The sequence below is a fragment of the Dendrobates tinctorius genome, unplaced genomic scaffold (assembly GCF_039654945.1).
Source record: "Dendrobates tinctorius isolate UK_male_01 unplaced genomic scaffold, ASM3965494v1 ptg000084l, whole genome shotgun sequence".
Taxonomy (NCBI): Eukaryota; Metazoa; Chordata; class Amphibia; order Anura; family Dendrobatidae; genus Dendrobates; species Dendrobates tinctorius.
The window spans coordinates 15,034,053-15,053,014 of record NW_027361752.1 but is presented as its reverse complement, the minus strand read 5'-3'; the positions used below and the strand labels follow the sequence as shown (position 1 = coordinate 15,053,014).

At 44.3% G+C, this 18,962-nt stretch overlaps 1 long non-coding RNA gene across 1 annotated transcript; it reads right to left on the bottom strand.

The window, feature by feature from the left end:
* Positions 1-553: 553 nt before the first annotated feature.
* LOC141097512 (uncharacterized) lies at positions 554-2,717 on the bottom strand. The gene is made up of 2 exons (XR_012233971.1): positions 2,590-2,717; positions 554-948 (listed from the first exon to the last, which is right to left on the bottom strand). It is a non-coding gene; the product is annotated as an uncharacterized lncRNA (long non-coding RNA).
* Between the last annotated feature and the right edge of the window lie 16,245 nt (positions 2,718-18,962).

Genomic DNA, 18,962 nt, shown 5'->3' with positions numbered 1-18,962 from the left:
CCAATGATTCTGTATGGAGAAATAGATGGGCCTTGTCATGAGCTGTAAAAAGTGAAGTATTTTTCATTGTACTATACCGCTATTTCTCTGCCGTATCGGAGCATGATGAGTTGTGGTATGTGTTAAAGGGGCGCTCTTTCGCCCAGGGCACATGAAAACCTGGAGCCAGCCCTCCCCCCCCACAACTGTAGCCAAATAACCCCCATTTTTCAGTGCGTTACTTGTATTATGAAGTTAATTAAGGTTGACAAGCTTAAGTAAGAAGAATTGATGCTTTTGGCATTCAAATGGGCACTGTTGGTGTGTTTCCTGTCATCCTCTCACTGCCGACTTTTATTCCCCATTGACTTACATTGGGTTTCGTGTTTCGGGACGACCCCGACTTTTCCCTATAATCGGACGATCTTGCTCGACCCGACTTTTGGAAAAGTCGGGTTTCACGAAACGAAACGCGACCCTAAAAAACCAAAAGTCGCTCAACTCTAGTAAAGAAGCATAGATATTTCTGTTGTGTAGTAAAACAGCCTTCAGAATTAAAACTGACGAGTCAATGAACTGTTGCCATTCTTTCGGGTCATGTTCACATCCAAGAGCACCAAACAAGCCCAAGGTTAAACTGTCAACATGGTTGAAAAATTGATTAAGGACTTCATGACGATTGCAAAAAAAACAGAAACTCTTGTTCCTGGTAATAAGATATTCTGTTCTTGAGGCCTTGATCCCAATAATTCTGCCTGCCTCTTTGACTATTTCAAATCTCTGACCAAGTCACTCAGATCAGATTGACTGGACAGATGTGGATTAGATGTAGAAGGCTCAAAGTTTGGGTCTGTAACAGTTTCATTTTCCACTGACTTTGTTAGTTCTTCTTCGTCATCCTCCATTGTCCATACTTTGGGGGCAGCTTTGGAACATGAAGACTTTCATCATGTGGCACAGGTCTTATGGCTGAAAGAAGATTAGGATATTCCATTAATTTCTTGTTCTTTGCTGAATATCCTGTTACATTTGTAAGGCAGAAGTAGCAATCTGTTACATGATCTCTCTGCTGTCTCTATATCATTGGGACAGCGAATGGCATTGAAGATCGTGATCCATTCAGCCATGCTCTAAGTATGTCAGCATTGTCTTTTGATTCCTCCCCTACCCAGGAGATGTGGTATGCTCCGTACACGGTCAACCAAATGATTCACTGCGCCTGCGTGGAATTCGCATAAGTGGTTGCATATGTGTAGATCAGCGATTTATGTTATTTGGTGCAGTGACCACTATGTCCGCTAGGGGGTGCTGTGTGGGTGTCCCAGGATGGGCCTACAGTCATATCCATTGTGGTTATGGGTATAGGATGCTGAAAGATCGTTATGTATCTCAAGGTAGGTGGCCTTGAGTTGAAGGCTTGCTTATGTGCTGATCAGCAGAGGCACTGCTGAGCTGTTGTTACACTGTGTCAGCGAGAGCTATCTACAAATCTACCCAGTGGTGTGTTTAAGAGTATCATAATAAAGTATATGTGTATGAATGCTTGAAGGACCTGTGATGAGGTCATAGTCATGTGACCCGGTGGGCGTGGCTACGGACCATATAAGGTAACCAGAGTAGGTCACATGGGAGAGAGAGCATGGATCTGATTGAGCCATGTGAAAGGTCCCGGCAGGCCTAGGTGGAAGAAGGTGTGCTACCTTCATGAAGACCACGTGCTGAGGCTGCTGACACGGGGAGGCCTGTGCATATTGGCTGTATGTGAGGACGGATAAGCCTACTGTGTTTTGCTGAGGCTCCAGGACTGAGCCTGAAACCATGGACACTTATACTTGCTTTCGCCTGAGCTAAAGGCTATTCCTTATGTGATGTGCTGGTTTATGGGTTATGGAGCAATAAACCCTAAGAACTTTTAAAGGAACGTGCCTCCTGGTTGTCTCCCGTCGCACCTAAGAGAGTTGAATCCCTACAGTTATTTCAGTGGAAAATTCAGAATATATTGTTTCAGAAAAAGTTCATATATGAGTTTTTGGAATTATAGCAGAATATTTTAATGTTTCGTATCATTTCTTAAAAACCTTACATGATTGGAAAAATGTGAAGTAATTTCTGAAATCTCATGAAAAAATCTATCAGGAACACTCAAAATTGTCTGAGGGACAAAACCTTGGTAACACAGTGTTATTTAGATACTTTCACTAATCTCAATACTGGAAAGTTTGTAGTTGCTCGGAAAATACATGTGGGGCAAAAGAGAGAGAGTGACAGAGAAAGTAACCAGCTGACCATATGGGCTTACACTCTATAAACGAGAGACGACCCCGCCGACCTGGGGAAATTACACTCTACAGGAGAGCGAGAGAGATGACCCTGTTGTCTATAAGTGCTTACACTCTACAAGAGAGAGAGTGAGCGAGAGCAGACCTCCACTGACTATAATTTTTTACATTCAACAGGGAAGAGAGCAAGGATCCTGATCTCCATAGGCGCTTACACTCTACAAGAGAGAAAAAGAGAGAAAGGTCAACGATGATCATAAGAGCTTACACTCTGCAGGACACAAAAAGAACCCCACTGACCATAAGAACTTAAATGTGACAGGAGACTTACCCAGTGACTCTGGAGATGAAAGACGACTTTGCCATATTATCTGTGCTTCACTAGGAAAAGCTAATTTGTGCTGTCCCAGGTACTGACTACCGTAAGATAATCAGTAAGCTATAGCTGCAGGGCATTATGGGGAGGTCCATGCAGAAAAGCAATATGACTTTTGATCTCTGATGCGTCAGCTGTATGGGAAATGGTGCCAGACAATTTTTTTTTGCCAACTGTGTTTTTAATCTAAAAATAATTGAATTTGCATGAGACTGCAAATTTCAGGAAATACGACTGAAACTCAAACCTCTGTGGATTGTTCTGTTAATCTTTAATCAGAATTCACATAGTTTATTAGTTGATTTGTGTGTACATTGTCGTCTAGCGAGGTGAAGGTGGAACTGGGTATGAAGTCCAAAATAAGAGCATTCATCACACACCCTGGGTTTTTTGTTGATGCAAAAAGTTTATTATATCCGTGAAGGCAAAATTAAACAAACAGGTGCTAGGACATATGCAACAAAATACTTAACATTTCTACCCAGCCTGGGTTCGGCACACCAGAAGCCACACTGACAGGCGCAAGAGCACCACTTATAACCATGACCACTGAGCATTGTACATAATATGCCAGTTACCAGCGACTGAACAGCACATAATCTTTACAAAAACATTTATGGTCTCCTTCTTATAGAAATATATATGTAACCCAGCTCCATTATCAATTGCATTATGATTAATTTCCAGGCTGGGTCGAAATGTTATGTCTATTTTGCCGAATGTCTCCCAGCCCCTGTGTGTTTAAATTTGCCTCCACAGTTATAATAAACTTTTTGCATCAATATAAAATCCAGAATGTGTCATGAATTCTCTTTTTTAGGAATCACATAGCGACAGATTTAAGGCTCAAGATCTTTTCGATCTGTGACAGTAACACTAATGTAAATAAGATTCAAGTATTGGTGTGCACAGCATTTGCTGTACTTTTATTAAGCACCTTGTTCAAACAGTTGTGACATTTTATATTGAAGGTCAGACCTTTGTCAAACATTGAACTTATGAAGTTGGAAGATATGGAGGCTGGAGTCAAATATTATAAATAGTGATGAGCGAGCGTGCTCGCCACTGCTTGATACTCGATTGAGCATTGGGGTGCTCGAGTACGTTCTTTTGTCAATTGAGAACGTGAGTGCTTGAGAACCATGCTCAAGTCCCCGCCCTGCATGTTTTTCTGCTGTCAGACAGCCAATAATAATAATAATAATAATTTTTATTTATATAGAGCTGACATATTCCACAGCATTTTACAATTAAGCGAGGGCATGTAAAGATAGAAACAATACAATGTAACACATTTCAACAGTTACAGGAAGAGTGAGGGCCCTGCTTGCAAGCTTGCAATCTATAAGGAAATAGGGGGACACAATAGGTAGAACGTGCTTTTTATGTATGGTCCAACCATCATTATTATAATAAGGGTTTTCATATTAAGCTGCATGATCTGTCTAAGTGCAGTTACCATATGTTATTGGGTGCCAGGAGGATATGGAGACAGATGAATAGGTAGGAGCAGATTGTGATTAACATTTAGGAGGGAACAGAGAGAGTAAGGTTAGTGAGTTAAGGGGAAAGACTTGTCTAAACAGATGTATTTTTAAAGCACACTTAAAAATGCGTTGGCTAGGAGTCAGTCTGATCATTTGGGGTAGTGCATTCCAGTACACTGGCGCACTACGAGAGAAGTCTTGGAGATGGAGGTACGAGGTTTGGATTATGGAGGATGTTTGTCTTAGATCACTTGCAGAATGGAGGTCACGTGTATGGTGATAGACAGAAATGAGGGAGGAGATATAGGGCAGTGCAGAACTGTGGAGAGCATTGTGGGTGAGAGAGATGAGTTTATATTGAACTCTGTAGTGAATAGGTAATAAAATGCAGTGACTGGCACAGGGTAGAGGCCCCAGAGAAGCGGTTGGACAAAAATATGACCCTGGCTGCTGCATTCAGAATGAGTTGTAGAAGAGAAACTTTGGTTAGAGGGAGACTGATCGGAAGAGAGTTACAGTAATCCAAACGATAGTGAATAAGAGCGACAGTAAGAGTTTTTGCAGTTTCAAAGGTGAGAAAATGTCAGAAATGTTTTGAGGTGAAGGTGAGAGGGGGAGTGAATGATATGATGTAGAGAATAAAGGAAAATTGTGTGCCAAAAATGACACCAATATAGAGAGCTTGCTGCTTGGGAGTTGGCTATTGGAAGCCAATAAACATGCAGGAATTGCCTGCCACACATGGTAATGCCACAGCCATGATGGCTACTGATATTACTGTGATTGACTGGCCGCATAGTATCATCATGTGACATGTCCTATATAAGACCCGTGACATGATGTTCTGCACACTCTCCTCTGGAAGCAATTCAGGGAGAGTTAAGGGCCAGTCACACATAGCGAGATCGCTAGCGAGATCGCTGATTTTTTGACGCATCAGCGATCTCGCTAGCGATCTCGCTGTGTGTGGCACGCATCAGCAACCGGCCACGCTGATTGTGCAGGAATGTCCTGGGCCATTTTTTGATTGTTGGTTTCCTGCTGGCCAGCACGCATCTCGTGTGGCAGCGAGAGACCAACGATCAGCGAGCTCCCAGCGCTGTAAGCAGTGCTCACCACACCTCTAGATAAGTTCCTTTAGTGATGTGTAGTGTTGAGCGATACCTTCCGATAGCGGGAAATATCGGATCGGATTGAATCCGACCAATGCCCCCAAAATATCGAGTATCGCCGATTCCGATACCAGAAACCCATGCAAGCCAATGGGGCACAAATATCGGAATGAAAATAAACCCTTTCTTTCCTTGCACATCCAGTTCAAGAGGGGGAAAGAGTGTGGGCGGTGCATGGGCAGAGACTGTGCGTGTGTGTATGTGCGGGCGGGGTCTGTGCGGGCCTGCCGGGGGTCTGTGCGGGCCTGCCGGGGGTCTGTGCGGGCTGCCGGGGGTCTGTGCGGGCCTGTCGGGGGTTGTGTGTGTGTGCAGGCATTGTCCGATGGGACTACAACACATTAGCCAATGATGGGACAGTAGTAGTCCCATCATCCGTCTAATGTTTTGAATGAAAAAAAAAACATTCATACTACATACATACTACATACCTACTACATATATACAACATTCATACAACATACATACATACTACATACATACTTCATAGATACTACATTCATACAACATACATACATACTAAATACATACTACATAGATACTACATTCATACAACATACATTCATACATACTACATACATACTACATATATACTACATTCATACAACATACATACATACTACATATATACTACATTCATACAACATACATACATAGTACATACTACATACATACTACATACATACAACATACATAAAACATGCTACAGACATACAACATACATACTACATACATACTACATACTACATACAATACATTCATACAATACATACATATAGACATACAGTACATATAACATAGAGTACATACTCACCATCACTTGTCACTTTGATCCCCGAAGCCAGTGTCATCTGTAAAAAATATTAAAATAACAAACAACCAATATACTTTCTGATCCGCAGAAATCCACGAGTGTCCCACAACGATCTCCAGTGGAGAACAGCAGCATCAGCTGATGCGACTGCTCTCTAGGGGCTCCAGGAATACAATGACGGGAGGTAGGTATCCTTCTGCACTGTATTCCTCCACCACTGTAAAAAAATAGTCCCTAGTCTCACTTTTGGCATTGATGTGTGAGAACGTTCCCACGCAGCTTTTTCCATAAAGTGAGACCAGTGAACTATAATAATCTCTCAGTGATGCACTGCAGGAGATCATCGTGGGATACTCATGGATTTCTGCGGATCAGGGAGTATATTGGTTGTTTGTTATTTTAATATTTTTTACAGTGAGATGACACTGGCTTCGGGGATCAAAGTGACAAGTGATGGTGAGTATGTACTCTATGTTATATGTACTGTATGTCTATATGTATGATATGTATGTATTGTATGAATGTGTGAATGCATTGTATGTAGTATGTATGTAGTATGTATGTTGTATGTATGTAGCATGTTGTATGTATGTTGTATGTATGTAGTAAGTATGTAGTATGTATGTATGTATGTTGCATGAATGTAGTATATATGTAGTATGTATGTAGTATGTTGTATGTATGTATGTTGTATGAATGCAGTATATATGTAGTATGTATGTAGTATGTATTTATGTTGTATGAATGTAGTATATATGTAGTATGTATGTATGTTGTATGAATGTAGTATATATGTAGTATTTATGTAGTATGTATGTGTGTATGTTGTATGAATGTAGTATATATGTAGTATTTATGTAGTATGTATGTATGTTGTATGAATGTAGGATATGTAGAATGTATGTAGTATGTAGTATGTATGTATGCTGTATGAATGTAGTATATATGTAGTATGTATGTAGTATGTATGTATGTTGTATGAATATAGTATATATGAAGTATGTATGTATGTATGTATGTATGCTGTATGAATGTTGTATATATGTACAGTCATGGCCAAAAGGTTTGAGAATGACACAAATATTATATTTTCACATGATCTGCTGGCCTCTGGTTTTTATGTGTGTTTGTCAGATGTTTTTATCACATACAGAAATATAATTGCAATCATATTATGAGTAGCAAAAGGTTATATTGACAGTAAGAATGAATTAATGCAGCAAGTCAATATTTGCAGTGTTGACCCTTCTTCTTCAGGACCTCAGCAATTCTCCCTGGCATGCTCTCAATCAACTTCTGGATCAAATCCTGACTGATAGCAGTCCATTCTTGCAAAATCAATGCTTTTATTTTGTCTGAATTTGAAGGTTTTTGTTTGTCCACCAGTCTCTTGATGATTGACCACAAGTTCTCAATGGGATTAAGATCTGGGAAGTCTCCAGGCCATGGTCCCAAAATCTCTATGTTTTGTTCCCTGAGCCATTTAGTTATCACCTTTGCTTTATGGCAAGGTGCTCCATCATGTTGAAAAAGGCATTGTTGATCGCCAAACTGCTCTTGGACGGTTGGGAGAAGTTGCTCTTGGAGGACATTCTGGTACCATTCTTTATTCATGGCTGTGTTTTTAGGCAAGACTGAGAGAGAGCCCATTCCCTTGGCTGAGAAGCCACCCCACACATGAATGGTTTCAGGATGCTTGACAGTTGGCATGAGACAAGACTGGTGGTAGCGCTCACCTGGTCTTCTCCGAATAAGCCATTTTCCAGATGTCCCAAACAAATTGAAAAGGGGATTCATCAGAGAAAATGACATTACCCCAGTCCTCAGCAGTCCACTCCCTGTACCTCTTGCAGAATATCAGTCTGTCCATGATGTTTTTCCTGGAGAGAAGTGGCTTCTTTGCTGCCCTTCTTGAGACCAGGCCTTGCTCCAAGAGTCTCAGCCTCACAGCGTGTGCAGATGCACTCACACCTGCCTGCTGCCATTCCTGAGCAAGCTCTGCACTGCTGGTAGCCCGATCCCGCAGCTGAAACACTTTTAAGAGACGGTCCTGGCGCTTGCTGGTCTTTCTTGGGCGCCCTGGAGCCTTTTTGGCAACAAGGGAACCTCTCTACTTGAAGTTCTTGATGATGCAATAGATTGTTGACTGAGGTGCAATCTTTCTAGCTGCGATACGCTTCCCTGTTAGGCCATTTTTGTGCAGTGCAATGATGACTGCACGTGTTTTTTAGAGATAACCATGGTTCACACAAGAGAAACAATGATGCCAAGCACCAGCCTCCTTTTAAAGTGTCCAGTGGTGTCATTCTTACGTAATCATGACAGATTGATCTCCAGCCTTGTCCTCATCAACACCCACACCTGTGTTAATGGAGCAATCACTGAAACGATGTTAGCTGGTCCTTTTAAGGCAGGGCTGCAATGATGTTGAAATGTGTTTTGGGGGATAAAGTTCATTTTCTAGGCAAATATTGACTTTGCAAGTAATTGCTGTTAAGCTGATCACTCTTTATAACATTCTGGAGTATATGCAAATTGCCATTAGAAAAAATGAAGCAGTAGACTCTGTAAAAATTAATATTTGTGTCATTCTCAAAACTTTTGGCCATGACTGTAGTATGTATGTAGTATGTATGGTTTTTTTTTTTTTTTTTTTTACATTCAACACATTAGCCGGATGATGGGACTACTACTGTCCCATCATTGGCTAATGTGTCAATCACTGTCATTGTAGCAGGCATAGCCCGATGGGACATGTAGTCCCATCGGACGATGCCTGCACAAACACACACAACCCCCGGCAGGCCCGCACAGACCCCCGGCAGCCCGCACAGACCCCCGGCAGCCAGCACAGACCCCCGGCAGGCCCGCACAGACCCCCGGCAGGCCCGTACAGACCCCCGACAACCCGCACAGACCCCCGGCAGGCCTGCACAGACCACCGGCAGCCCACACAGACCCCCGGCAGGCCCGCACAGACCCCCAGCAGCCCGCACAGACCCCCAGCAGGCCCATACAGACCCCCGGCAGCCCGCACAGACCCCCGGTAGGCCCGAACAGACCCCCGGCAGCCCACACAGCACCCTGGCAGGCCCGTACAGACACCCGGCAGGCCCGCACAGACCCCCGGCAGGCCCGCACAGACCGCGCATTATGATGACATCATTTCAGCAGCCAATCACAGCCATGCCATTAGTTCACATGGCTAACACAACTGGCTCATTGCATTATGGGAACTTCCGATTCCGGTATTCGATATTGTAAAAATATCGGAACTCGGTATCGGAACTCCGATACAGCGAATATCGGCCGATACCCGATATTTGCAGTATCGGAATGCTCAACACTAGTGATGTGGTTTCCCAAAAATTATGTTTCAAAAATTATGCTGATGTAAAGTAGACTACTTTTTGTGATATAACTCTACTGTTTCAGGGCATAAAAATGGATAGTCTGAAAATTGCAAAATTTTTAAAATTGTCACCAAAATTCCTTTTTTTTCACAGATAATCACAAAACATATCAACCTAAATATACCAATATCATGAAGTACAATGTGTCACAAAAAAAACTGTCTCAAAATCAGTGGGAGATATTGAAGCTTTTCAGAGTTCTTAGCACAAGAATTGACACTGGTCAGAATGGTAAAATTTGGCATGGTAAGGAAGGTGAGAACAGACTGGGGGGTGAAGGGGTTATAAAGAGTGTAAAGGCATAAAATAAATTATGATGTTTTTACTATTGTATTTCCTTTTTGCAGGGGACAATAAAAAGTTTGTCATTGGCTGCTGTGCTGTTCACAGGTAAAGACTGAGATGACAAAGTTCACTTTTTTATTCTGAGAGCTTTGTCATCTTTGTCAATTGAAGAAAGATTTTGACAACATTGTTCCCAGCAGTGACAAGGTAGTCAGTTATCTTCCCCTTGCTGTTCCCATTCCATTTTAGTGCGCTCCTTTCCATAACGATATGACGCACACCGGTTAGTGCCGATTTTCATTTGATGTTTCTACACAGCTCCACACGATTGGCTCTCTTATTTTTGCTCCCTGCTACTCTGGCCCACAAGGTCTTTTGTGAGCATTGACAAGATTATTGCCATGTCTGAAGAAGGTCCATTTTAAGTACCGAAACGTTACACAATATAAGATTACATGTCTTGTGGAAAATTAAAGCTGTGAATAAAACGAAAATTTCTTTTCTCTGCAATTTTTATATATTGTATTGGGATTGGTACCCTTTTTCTGTGCACCCCGTATCCATACTTGGAGTCACGTGCCTTGTATTAGGATTGTAAATGTGGTTCAGGCACTGTGGGGCTCAGAAGTGAGAGGGGCATTTGGATTTGTGAACAGCAGTATTTGCTGGATTTCATTTGAGGACGCCGAGCCATAGCCCTGTTCCAGAGTCTTTCGGCTACTAGTAACATGGAAGCTCTCTATATTTCCATTGACAGACGACGGACATGAGAGGAAGTTTGCTTTTATTGTGGAATGAGATGAAGCTCTGTTGGAACATTTTACATAACATTTTGGATCACATGTATCCTGCTCTTCATGCTGACCAATTATATCAGGGTTTCTATTTAATTCTCCAAATGACGTGATTCGGATGAAACTCCAGATGGGTCCATTCACTGTAACAAGGAAACAGAGTTACTATGGACTCTGTCTGGCCTTTGTTCAGTGGTGACCTTCTTTTTAGAGGTGCACAAAACTGTAGTCAACCACGCTTTTATGCACACTTAAAAAGATGGACACCGCCGGATCACAGGTCAGGCAGATCACACAATGTGTTCATCTGCCTCAATAAATAGAATCTTCTGCCAGGAGTCTCGTCTGATTCACATATCGTTTTTATTTTTTTTTATGCAGTTCCTCATGCAGAAAAAGTGATTAGATAGCTTTGTTCTTGGGTTGGTGTGATTATAGCGATACCAGATTTATATAAATTTTTGTATGTTTGACTGCTATCACACGGTAAAAGTCGCTTTTCAAAAAAAAAAAGTTTTTGCATCGCCATATTTTGAGGCTGTAATTTTTCTATGAGATCATTTGAGGACAAGATGAGTTGAGTTTTTTGGGTACCATTTTTGAGCACATAACAATTTTTGATCGCTTTCTATTCCGATTTTTGGAAGGCAGAGTGAACAAAAATCAGCAATTCAGGACTTGTCTACAGAGTTTTTTATGCTGTTCGTCATATGGTAAAATTTATGAAAGTTTTAGTCTTTGGTTCAGTACGATTACAGTGATGCCACATTTACCGTATATCATTTTTTTTACTGCTTCCATATAATAAAAGCTATTTTATAGAAAAAAGAATTGTTTTTGCATCATTATATTATGAGAGCTATAACTTTTATATTTCTCTGATGATGGTGTTGCCTGACAGCTTGTCTTTTCCATGAGAGAATGAGGTTTTGAGTGATAGAATTTTTATTTACATTTGACTTTTTTGTACACTTTTTTTTATAAATAAATTACGATGTTCACTGAAGTGGTAAATAGTGTAACAGATTTATAGGTCGTCATCGTTCCATATGTGGCGATACCAAATATATGTACTTTTTTGTTTATTTTTTTACATAGCTATACCTAATTAGAAGTTTGATATTTTTTTAAAGTTTTTTGTTTATTTATTTTATGATTTTTTTTTAACAATAAATTTAAAATTTTGTAAAAAATTTTTTACTTAATTTTCACTACTCTGATCACTAATATAATGCACTGTACTGCATTACACCTGTCAGTGATGCACTGGCAGATCACCTTTTAGACCATGTTACGGGCATGGTCTAAGCAGAACTCAGTAGCTGGCAGACATGAATACCTCTGTTGCCATGCAACGATAGAACCTTCACATAAAAATTCTGTGAGCACCGATTGGACAGGAGAGGGAGCCCACTTCCTGTCATGATCCATGCTGGATCAGGACTGATAAAAAGCACAGGTAACCTTTTATTTTCTTAAGCTGTGCTTAAGTTTGGTTTTTGCCCCCGGTGGCCATTAGGATTATTGCACTGTGTTGTCGCTTGTTCTAAGTTTGCCCCCGGTGGTGGTGAGCTTCATTGCACTCTGGTTTCTTTAGTTAAGTGCACATGATTATAATGCAGGTGTGATTGCTCTGGCTCTGCTATAAAAGAGTCACAGGTGTTGCAATCAGTGTTGGTGATAGTGTTCATTTCAACCATCCTTGGTGGAGGAAGGAGCTGAGAACGTTCCTTGCAGCACTGTCTTAGCCATGGTGTGGAAGGAGTCATAGGGGATTTCCTTGTAGCTCTGACAGAGCTTGGTGGCAGCGATTCAGGAGGAGAGCTGCATTCTGGAGGTGGACTTTGTTGCCAGGAGCAAGTGCAACAGAGTAAAGCTAAGTGGTGTTTCCCTGTTTGTGCTTTTCCTTAATGTGTATTAGTACAGCGGTGGGTCTAGTGCCTGCGCCCTAGCAAGGGATAGGTGTAGGGTGTGCTAGGGCAACAGGTTCCTGATCGGCGCCCGGTGCGAAACCAGCATAGGGAACGTTAGGAGTAGAGTTGAGCGAAACGGGTCGAAAAATTTCAAAAGTCGCCGACTTTTGGCAAAGTCGGGTTTCATGAAACGAAACCCGACCCTAGGATGAGGTCGGCCACGAGGTCGGCGACTTACGCGCCAAAGTCGCGTTTCAAAAGTTTGTTTTGCGCTCTTTTTCAGCCAATCAGGATCCACGGACACTGTGGGCAACGTGATGACACCACCATCTTTCAGAAGGGCATGCAAGTGATTGGCTTGTGTGGTGGGCGTTACAGGGGGTATAAAAGGGCGTGCACGCCGATCGCCATCTTACTTCTGCCGATCTCAGTATAGGGAGAGGTTGCTGCTGATTCTGTAGGGAGAGCGTTAGGCAGGGAAGAAGACAAAAAAACTGCTTCTGCTGCTAGCAATTTGGCCTGCACAACACACCAGTCACTGTGTGTGCAGTGCAAGGGGAGGCTATATTGTGGTGTATCAGTGGTGTTGGTTGTTGGGCTGCCTTTTAAGGCTTCCTGACAGGCTGGCATTGCTGTTTACCCACTGCTCTGCAAACTGCTTTTTTAAAAGCAATCCAATCTCCCTTATCCTCTAGTCACTTTTGTCACAGCTGTGCCATCGAGCCTGTGACATAGCGCTCAGATATCAGTGGGCCTCACACAATCCAAAAGTGTCCAGTGTCCACTAGTGTGAGAAGAAATTCAAAATCTCACTTATCCTCTAGTCACTTTGCTCACAGCACTGCCATCGAGCCTGTCACATAGCGCTCAGATATTCATTGGGCCTCACACAATCCAAAAGTGTCCAGTGTCCACTAGTGTGAGAAGAAATTCAAAATCTCACTTATCCTCTAGTCACTTTGGTCACAGCAGTGCCATCGAGCCTGTCACATAGCGCTCAGATATTCATTGGGTATCACACAATCCAAAAGTGTCCAGTGTCCACTAGTGTGAGAGGAAATTCAAAATCTCACTTATCCTCTAGTCACTTTGCTCACAGCAGTGCCATCGAGCCTGTCACATAGCGCTCAGATATTCATTGGGCCTCACACAATCCAAAAGTGTCCAGTGTCCACTAGTGTGAGAAGAAATTCAAAATCTCACTTATCCTCTAGTCACTTTGCTCACAGCAGTGCCATCGAGCCTGTCACATAGCGCTCAGATATTCATTGGGCCTCACACAATCCAAAAGTGTCCAGTGTCCACTAGTGTGAGAAGAAATTCAAAATCTCACTTATCCTCTAGTCACTTTGCTCACAGCAGTGCCATCGAGCCTGTCACATAGCGCTCAGATATTCATTGGGCCTCACACAATCCAAAAGTGTCCAGTGTCCACTAGTGTGAGAAGAAATTCAAAATCTCACTTATCCTCTAGTCACTTTGCTCACAGCAGTGCCATCGAGCCTGTCACATAGCGCTCAGATATTCATTGGGCCTCACACAATCCAAAAGTGTCCAGTGTCCACTAGTGTGAGAAGAAATTCAAAATCTCACTTATCCTCTAGTCACTTTGCTCACAGCAGTGCCATCGAGCCTGTCACATAGCGCTCAGATATTCATTGGGCCTCACACAATCCAAAAGTGTCCAGTGTCCACAAGTGTCTGCTGAAATTCAAAATCTCACTTATCCTCTAGTCACTTTGGTCACAGCTGTGCCATCGAGCCTGTCACATAGCGCTCAGATATTCATTGGGCCTCACACAATCCAAAAGTGTCCAGTGTCCACTAGTGTGAGCAGAAATTCAAAATCTCCCCTGTCCTATAGACAGCTTGTACCTTGTTTTACATTACTATATAGTTTGTTGGATTTTGTCTACATTTTTACCAAAAATGAGGAAGGCTGGTGGAAGAGGCCGTGGAATTGGGCGGGGGTTGCCAGCTGGTAATGATGGTGTTGGTGGTGGATCTGATGGTAGTGGCAAGAGCAAAATAGGACCGAATGCAGGAGGTGTTGAGCCTGCGTCATCGTCTGGCTCCATAAGGCTTCGAAGGCTTAGTTTTCTAGGAGTTGGCAAACCGCTTTTAAAGCCAGAGCATCAGGAAAAAGTTTTGTCTTACATTGCTGACTCAGCCTCCAGCTCTATCGCTTCCTCTTCTTCAGTTGTAAAAAGTAAAAGCACTGAGTCGTCATTGGAGGCTCATGTTCATGAACCACACCTTTCCTTGTGTCCTTCACCCCAACCAAGATTGAAGGATGATGCAGGCAATACTACTGATTACTCCATGGAGCTGTTTTCACATACCATGCCTGGATTATCAAGTGAAATGGTGAATTACCCAGGCCAAGATGAATCTGACATGGAGTGCACTGATGCACAGCTGCTGATGGATGATTCTGCTGGTACATTCACTCAGAGCACTACATTGTCCTTGCAGTGTACAGAGCCAGATTCTGACCCTGATGAGACTCAGGTGCCCCTTCCCACACATTATACCACCATACACGGTGACACAGAGGAAGGTGCACATGACATTGAAGAGGAGGTGATGGATGACCCAGTTGTTGACCCAGATTGGCATCCATTGGGGGAAGAGGGTGCTGCTTCCAATAGCTCAGATGAGGAGCATCCACAGCAGACATCGATATCGCAACAGCTGTTATCCGGCAGGCCCGGAGCACTCCAAAGACAGGTTCCAAAAATCAAAAGAGTTGCTGGACAGCTTGTCCAGAGGGTCAAAAGATCACAGCGTGCTAGGCCGCAAAATGTCTGCCAAAGTAGGAAGAGTGCAGTGTGGCACTTTTTTGAACAAAATCCTCATGATCAGGCCAAGGTTATATGTAAGAAGTGCGCAAAGACCTTTAGCCGAGGGAAAAATCTGAAAAATTTGAATACCAGTTGCATGCTTAGACATTTAACCACCATGCACTTGCAAGCGTGGACACAACACCAAACCTCAAGTGCCACATGTGCAACTGATCACAACGAAGGTAGTCAGCAACGCTACATTGTTTCCCCCACTGTAAGCCCACCGGTTAGCACAGCAGCAAATGTTGAGGTGTCGTTGCAAGGCCACAGCAGTCAGGGAATCCCACTGTTATATCAACGAAAGACTGATTCTAGGCCATCAGAAAGAACACCAACTCCATCACCATCATCAACCCTCTCTTAGTCCGCCCTGTCCACCGCTACTTCCACCATATGCAGCTCTCAAGTCCAGCTCACCCTCCCAGACACTATGAGTAGGTCAAGAAAGTACTCAGTCTCTCATCCGCGTACACTGGGTTTGAACGCCCACATTGCCAAACTAATCTCGTTTGATATGATGCCCTTTCGGTTGGTGGAAAGCGCAGCTTTCCGCGAACTCATGGCCTATGCAGTACCACGCTATGACCTACCCAGTCGCCACTTCTTCTCTCGCAAAGCCATCCCAGCCCTCCACCATCATGTGAAAGACCGCATTGTCCATGCACTCAAGCAGTCAGTGAGCGGAAAGGTGCACCTCACAACTGATGCATGGTCCAGTCGCCATGGCCAGGGCCGTTACGTGTCCATTACTGCGCACTGGGTTAATGTGGTGGATGCAGGGTCCACAGGGGACAGCGGTGGTGGGACAGTGCTGCCTAGCCCACGGTATAGGAAACAGTTGGCTGTAGGCGTTCGACCCTCCTTCTCCTCCTCCAGAAGCGAAAGCTCGTCCACAGAGCGCAGTCGTAAGAGCACTCCATCTGCAGCTGCCACTGTTGCACACGAGGTGTCCCCCTATCGAGCAGCTAGTGGAAAGCGTCAGCAGGCTGTGTTGCAGATGATGTGTTTGGGCGACAGACACACCGCCGAGGTGCTGGCCGAGTACTTTCAGCGACAAACTGAGTCATGGCGGGGCAGTGTACATCTTGAGGCAGGCAAGGTAGTTAGTGATAACGGGCGTAATTTTGTGGCAGCCATAGCCCTTTCAAAACTCAGCCACATACCTTGCTTGGCTCACACCTTGAACCTGGTGGTGCAGTGCTTCCTCAAAAATTATCCGGAGTTAACAGCCCTGCTCCAGAAGGTGCGAAGACTGTGCGCGCACATCCGCCGGTCGCCTGTACACTCCGTTCGTATGCAGAAGCTGCAGCGATTGCTCCACCTTCCCAACCACCGCCTCATTATCGACATTGCAACAAGGTGGAACTCCACCCTGCACATGGTGGAGCGGCTGTGCGAGCAGAGGCAGGCCATAATGCATTAGTGGGAGGATACACGGCCAGGAACTTTGAGAGCAGACATGGAGTTGACCGGTGTGCAGTGGTCGAAGCTGAAAGACCTCTGTAAAGTCCTTCAGTGTTTTGAGGAATGCACACGACTGGTAAGTGCAGACGATGCCATCCTAAGCATGAGCATCCCACTTATGCGTCTGCTCATGCAAACTTTGACGCACCTTAAGGAGCAGGCTTCTGCAGCCAATGTTGATGAGGAGGAAGAGGAGGAGGGAATCCTTGATGACATTCAGCCATTGTCTGCTCAGGGACCTCTCCTGGACGAGGTGGAGGAAGAAGAGGAGGAGGAGGATGATGGGGATGATTACTTAGGGGAGGAGGATGCATCTCGTGGGGCAAGTGAAAATGTTGGCGTGGCAAGGTCTGGTACAGGGTTTGTGCGTGACTGGAGGGATGTGGATTTGCCAGAAAGTGCTCCTCCAACCAGCACTCGCAGTGCATCATTGACACCGGGAACATTGGCCCACATGTCAGATTATGCCTTGCAGATCCTAAAAAGGGACCCACGCATTGCCAAAATGATGAACGATGACGACTACTGGTTGGCCAGCATCCTGGATCCACGCTATAAAGGCAAATTACAAAACATCATGCCACAGGAGAACCTTGACCTGATATTGGCTAATAAACAAGCAACTCTGGTAAATCGGTTGCTTGAGGCATTCCCAGCACACAGCAGCGGTGATGGTTCTCACACGAGCCGTACGGGCTGGGGTCAGCTTGGCAGAGGTGTTCGTGGTGCACACAGCAGAAGTGGCGTTGGAGACAGGGGTTTCATGACAATGTTGTGGACTGATTTTTCAAGTACCGCTCACACAACTGGCAATACTGCATCGATGGAAAGTGACAGGAGACAGCAGTTGTCAACTATGGTTACAAACTACTTTTCCTCCCATATCGATGTTCTCCCACACAGGTCATTCCCCTTTGACTATTGGGCCGCTAAACTGGACACCTGGCCTGAATTGGCACAATATGCCTTACAGGAGCTCGCTTGCCCAGCTGCAAGTGTGCTATCGGAAAGAGTCTTCAGTGCAGCTGGATCAATCCTGACAGAAAAAAGGACCCGTCTGTCAACCCAAAATGTGGATGATCTAACCTTCATTAAAATGAACCACGCATGGGTTTCCAAGGATTTTGTCCCACCTTCCCCTGATGACACATAGGGTGACAGAAAAATGGCTTGCTTTGGTCCACCTCTTCCTGGGACTTGACCTATTTCACCTTTTGCATCAGCTGAATGTCCAACATCAACATATGCCACTTTCTAAAACTCCCTAACTGTGCTGCCTCCCCCCCCATGGCCGGGGTCACCACCTAGCGCACGACACCGTGCGAGTGCCGTTGCCCTGGACAGGTGGGTAGGCCGACTCTTGGGCGCGGGCACTGGCACAGGGTCCCTCATAGTGCAATCAAGTGTCTCTGACGGTGGTGGTGCACACCCGCCGTCAGACACACCGCCGTACTATGAGGGGCCCAGTGCCAGTACCGACGCCCACGAGTGGGCCCCCCTTGCTTGGGCAGGGCCCCAGCATTTGCAATCTTTACCTCTCCCTGCTCCTCCGCTGTGTAGTCTGGGCCGTCAAATCCATACTGGGCCTGACACCGTTTGAGCCTGCGTCCTGATGTATAGACATATATTTTGAATGTGTACGCTATCCATACATGTTATCTGGGGATACGGAACCCTTTCTCACCTTTGTGCAATCACGTGCAATCCATACTGGGCCTGACACCGTCTGAGCCTGCCTCCTGATGTATAGACATATATTTTGAATGTGTACGCTATCCATACATGTTATCTGGGGATACGGAACCCTTTCTCACCTTTGTGCAATCACGTGCAATCCATACTGGGCCTGACACTGTCTGAGCCTGCCTCCTGATGTATAGACATATATTTTGAATGTGTACACTATGCTATCCATACATGTTATCCGGGGATACGGTACCCTTTCTCACCTTTGTGCAATCACATGTAATCCATACTGGGCCTGAGAACAGATGGCGAGCTGTTAAGCAAGCTACAGCACCTGTGGTTTGCACACGTAAGTTTTTCATTTTTTCAGGAATGACGGTTAGGCCTAATTCCGGAACTGCGGTTGACCTGCACATACTGGGAAATCATCGTTCGCGGGTAATAATTGTAATCACAG